We start from the raw sequence: 6,149 nt of genomic DNA on the forward strand, positions 1-6,149 counted from the left end.
GCTGCTGTGGAGGAATGTGCGCGTGACCGGAAGGACGAGGAGCCAAACCCATACAGCGGAATGCTCAGGCGATCTTTTCTATGCACAGTGGACTGCAGTAGAATGAATCATACATTCGATCTTTTCTTCCTCAATAACTTTTGTGGTTAAACTGGCCCAGGCTGAATGTTACTGTTAGAAGCTGGAGCACAGAAAAAAGAAGGAAGAAAGAAGACTATCTTTCCCTCAAGTTTTCTTTGCTTCTCTCCAGGAAATTTTCTTCCTGATCCTTAGATACAGCGAATACTTCAGCAATGCCATTGACCCTTGCCCACTTTAGCAACACAAGGTAACAGAGTCAAGTTCATCCCCCAAGGCCCCAGTCTAGTCATGTGCTATGTGTGTGACCCTATTTACCTTTTGCTCTTTCTGTTTTGCACTGCAGGTAGAGTCATTTACACATTCCTTAGAAAATATCTATCATTTTAGCACGTCTGGGTGTCTTTTCTCGTCTGGCACACACTGTAAAACAAATGAAACAAAACAAAAAGCCAATGCAGTGGAAAACAAGCTAGATGCTGCATGGTATCGGACACATAGAAGGTGCCACCTGCTAGTTGTTAAATCAGATTAATTGAACTTCTGTGACTGTATATGAGGGGACTATAACATTGTCACCTTAGCTGACCCAAATATCCACTGAGACTCTCAACTTACACGCTTTTGAGGAAAAGCACTTGTATGATTATTTGAGATGTGAGCTGAGCTAGCTGCTTTTTCCATGGAACACCATAGTTACTTAAAGAACAACTGACAGACAAAACTATGGTTATTAGGTAATTGGCAGAAATTTTGTCAAAAATGAGTGGAATGAGGCTACACTGAATACAATTCTATTGATGAGTAGTTTTTAAAACCATGTTAGTACTGGGCACACATAATTGCACCCTCTGGAAGTCCCCCTTTGTCACTTTGTACACAAGTCTAATTTGGCCCAACCAAATCACGGAGCAGTGATGTGTACACAGGAAACCCATAATAATACATCACAACAAAGACTTCCATTACTTCCCAGTGAGAAATATGAGTTCTTTCTGGACAAAAATATGCAGGATTTTCATTTTAAAAATCACATTAAAATATGTGATTTTACTGGTTTTTGGACTTATGAGCCTCATGGAGATGAGGTAGGCTATAAAAGCAATTCATAGACAGATACTGATTTTCAATAGTTCATTCTCATTTCTTTCAACAAATGTTTACCAGGCACCTTTCAAGGGCCAAGTATGGGGGCTATACGTTCCAATGAGACTGGTTTCTAGTTAGTTACTTGGGAGAGGCAGATTTGTACATAAATGACTATAATTCTGGATAACGAGTGTCATACATAAGTGCAACCAAAGCAGAGAAGAAGGAGTGATGAATCCCTTCTTCCAGGTGCTTGCAGGCGTGAGCTACAGCGGCAGGAAACTGGACTTGTGTTTTAGGGAGTTAACACTCTTGAACAGTCCCAAGAGGAAGACATACAACTATCAATTTAGGAGCAGGTGTCGCTATCTCCATTGCAGAGTCAATGGGTACCAACTCTAGACCTCCTCTAGCTTGGAATAAATTCTTTTTTTTTCTTCTTTTTTCTCCCCAGATTTATGAAGGTATAATTGACATCAAAAATTGTATATATTAAGATGTACAACCTGATGACCTGATATACATATACATTGTGCACTGTTCACCTCACCCAAGCCGACATATCCATCACCTCACACAGTTACCATTTTCCTATTTATTTATTTTTGTGTGTATGGTGACAACACTCAAGATCTACCCCTTTAGCAAATTTCAAGTACACAATACAATATTGTGGACTAAAGTCATATCGCTGTATAATTGGAACTTTGTACCCCTGGACCAACATCTCCTCATTTACAATAAATACCATATGGAGTAAATTCGCAGTGGCACCAAGCCAGCTGAGCCGGATTAGGGTTGCCAAACTTTACGAGCCACCTGGTGATCCTTTTGTAGTCGGGGAAGGAAGTTGTTTACCTCATTCTGCTGTAGCAATTTTTTCCCACTGTTCCTTTGTGGGCTGGCTCCCAGCATAAGAGCTCCCTATAGGAAATCAGTCCAGGGATTTGAAGTAGGATTATCCTGTGTAGTAACAGACTTTTTCCTCACTGCCTCAGCAAATTGGCTTCTTGAAATCTGAAGGGTGACTCCTGGTTCTCTGATATTTTCTTAGTATCAAAGATGTGGGGGCCGGCCCGGTGGCGCAAGCGGTTAGGTGCGCGCGCTCCACTGCGGCGGCCCAGGGTTCACTGGTTCGGATCCCGGGCGCGCACCGACGCACTGCTTGGCAAGCCATGCTGTGGCAGCGTCCCATATAAAGTGGAGGAAGATGGCCACCGATGTTAGCCCAGGGCTGTCTTCCTCAGCAAAAAAAAAAAAAAAAAAGAGGAGGATTGGCGGATGTTAGCTCAGGGCTGATCTCCTCACCAAAAAAAAAAAAAAAAAGATGTGACTGTATTGTCGTTCATGCTCATCATGAACTATAATAGATAGTAATAGATCTTTGCCTTCAGCCAGGAGTGTGGCTGACAGTCAAGCCAATTGTATTAGGTGACGACAATAGCCACCTTAGTGTGACCAGTAGCTATCCCATAAACAGGTGACCATGAAGAATCTGGCAGATAGAAGAGAAGCAAAAAGGTAACTGTGGTGGTTCATTTTATGTGTCAAGTTCACTAGGCCACAGTATCCAGATATTTGGTCAAACACATGTCTAAATGTCACTGTGAAGGTATTTTTTAGATGAGATTAATATTTAAATCTGCAGACTTTGAATACAGCAGATTACCCTCCCTAATGTAGGTGGGCCTCATCTAATCAGGTGAAGGAAAAAGACAGAGCTCCCCAGAAGAAGAGGGAATTCTGCCAGCAGACTGCTTTTGGACTTGAGCTGCAACATCAGCTTTTCTCTGGGTCTCCCTGAGAGATTTTGGACTTGCCAGCCTCCACAATTGCGTGAGCCAATTCCTTAAAATGAATTTCTCTATCTATATACACATCCTATGGGTTCTGCTTCTCTGGAGAATCCTGACTAATACAGTAACATACCACAGTTTTGAAAAATGGAGTAAGAGATGGTAACTCACGGGAGTGGCTTAGAAGATCTGCGTGAAGAATGTGATTTAGACCATTCAATCCCAGAGGATGCAGATATCTTATGAGCTTGTCAGCCTTTTAGTTGGCTGGGCCCCTATTGAATTTATGTTCTCATAGCTGCCCAGGGACTTCTTTAGTCACTCCACCTCCATTTTTTTCCTTTTTCCCAGATCCATTTAATTTAATTTAAATTCAAATACATGTACCTCCCCAATACATTATGGAAGTGTTATAAGATTTCATAAAAAACTAGTGTTGGGAAACTCATGAAATAACTTAAAAAAAATTTTTTTTTCTTAAGGAGAATAAGTAAAGAAAATGGGCAATACAAGAGGAAAGATATAAAGTCTTGTGGATCTTTTGTTGCAATGTCTGTACTATTTACTGTTAGAAAGTTTTTTTACACCCATGATCTGCTACCTTCAGGTCTAGAATGTACTCATATTCCATGGGGATTTTGAGAATCACATTCTTAAGAGAAATATGCTTTCCTGATGGTTCAGGGGCTCTCAGAGCAATCCATAAGTCCTAAAATCTCAAGCTCTGCGTTTCCTGTTCAGGATATTACCTGGGAGAAATGAAGAGCAGAGGAGAATCAGCAACCAGAGGCAGAGGATTTTCCTGGGATCTGACTCCAGAAGCCATGATGAGGCTTGAAAGGCTTCCCAGGGGCAGGATCAAGTGATGGGAGCTGGAGGGATGTTAGAACAGCCAAGAGGAGCTTCTGCATCAGAGCTTCACTGACAACCTCAGAAAGAACGAAATGTAAAAGACAGCCATTTATTGTAGTCAAAACACATTTTTGGAGTTGGCTTTCAGCCATGCCTTAATGACTGCCCGTGAGATCCTAAGTGAGGTTCTGTCCATGTGCTGTAATTAGGGTTCAAAACAGACTCCAACTGTCCTATCAGCTGCAGCTTCCTACCCTCCCTGCTTCCAGTTTCCTAACTTTGAACGTGAGCTGCCTGTCACAACACACAGAATGCAGTCAGGTGTCTCACACATCTCAGCTCACAAAAAAGACGTCATAATAAATACCTTTATTTTTCTGTAACTGTAATAATTTTGGGTCCCCATGCACAAAGGTGGGAGAAAATTAATTGCAGCCAATTCAGGATTTCCATCTTTTTCCTTAGGCTTGTGCCTGAGCTGAATAGCCCAAGCCCCATCTGATCCCTATGTCGTCTGTCCTCTCAGGCATCCTCTGAAACGTGGATCTCTCTGTCGGGTCCTTGGTGGTTGTTCTTGCAGCCTGCTCTGGAGATATTCTTATTCCTATCCACATGGCCCTTTAGGCCTGGTGGCTTTCTTTGATACTTCTCTGCTGCTTTTGGCCTCACAGGAGTTATTCTCCTCCTCTCAAGACATTCTTTTTTTCTGTAGAGTATTATTTCCTTGTAGCTCCAGCCAGGAAATGGGCCCATTTGGTTTTTGGATCCCACAAACTATCTGGGGGATCCCAGGGAGCAAGTAAGGAATTGATCATACCTACTGTTTTATTTTATTTTATTTTAGTTATTTTTTTTCCCCTTTTTCTCCCCAAAGCCCCAGTAGATATGTATGTCATAGTTGCACATCCGTCTAATTGCTGTATGTGGGATGCCACCTCAGCATGGCCGGACAAGCAGTGTGTTGGTGCACGCCCGGGATCCGAACCCCAGGGCCACCAGTAGCAGAGCACGTGCACTTAACTGCTAAGCCATGGGGCTGGCCCCAATTATTTATTTTTTGTTAGGTTATATTTTTTATTGTGAAATTTTTGTTGTACATTATTGTTTGTCAGTCACCATATAAGTGCATCCCTCCACCCCTTGTGCCCACCTCCCATCCCCTAGCCCCTGGTAACCACCAAACAGTTCTATCTGTCCATGTGTTGGTTTATCTTTCACATATGAGTGAAATCATGCACTGTTTGTCTTTCTCTTTCTGACTTATTTCACTTAACGTAATACCCTCCAGGTCCATCCATGTTGTTGCAAATGGGACGATTTTGTCTTTTTTTTTATGGCTGAGTAGTATTCTGTGGTATATATATACCACATCTTCTTTATCCAATCATCAGTCGAGGGACACTTGGGTTGCTTCCATGTCTTGGCTATAGTGAATAATGCTGCAATGATCATAGGGGTGCATAAGCCTCTTTGGATTGTTGATTTCAGGTTTGTTGGGTAGATACCCAGTAGTGGGATAGCCGGATCATAAGGTATTTCTATTTTTAATTTTTTGAGGAATCTCCGTACTGTTTTCCATAGAGGCTGCACCATCATACCTACTGTTTTTAACTTTCCCTTTTAACTCATTCTATCCTCAGAAGGTGAGAATGACTTGCTTGTATTCACAAAGCATCCTTCTGAGTCATTGTCTATGCTACACATCTTTTCATATCCTCTCTATTAGCATGGAATGGGGGCAAAGACCAATCTTGAGTAGGGAAGGAAATACTGTGGAAAAAAAATAGTATTTCAAAAATATTATTCTGCGTCACACTTAATTTGAGAGCAAAACTGTGGCAACTTAGTTACATAGTAGGTTGTCTGTAAAGAGAAGTTATCCCAAGAAAAGAAGGAAAAAGTGAGACAGAATTGAGAGATTGATGAGGAACATTAGCTTATTAGAAAACCAGTGACCATTCCTTGACTTTTTACTCTAACTCCCCTTGAGTTTGCTTGATGGGAATTTTCAGGAGTGAGATATGTTACTATTTTGTTACTTTCTATCTGAATATCAAGTATGCCAGATTTCTAGCACATCAAGGAACTTTGTAACTCAATAAATTTTTATTAAATGAATGAAAGATAAAAAGCTGGGGATATAACTGGATATATTAAAGCAGCAGAGGGCTAGATGAGCAGGAGGAGCTTCATAAATGTTTACTATTTGGAAGATTGAGATTAAAAATTAATTTGATATTTTCCTTTGCTCTAGTGGCATTTAATAATCTTAGGGACCAGTACGTATACATTAGAGAAATTATTTTATTAACAAGTCTCAGCAGGGATTTGGCT

This window comes from Ceratotherium simum, chromosome 14 (genome assembly GCF_057802395.1).
Source record: "Ceratotherium simum simum isolate JZ-2026a chromosome 14, ASM5780239v1, whole genome shotgun sequence".
In the NCBI taxonomy this organism is placed as follows: domain Eukaryota; kingdom Metazoa; phylum Chordata; class Mammalia; order Perissodactyla; family Rhinocerotidae; genus Ceratotherium; species Ceratotherium simum.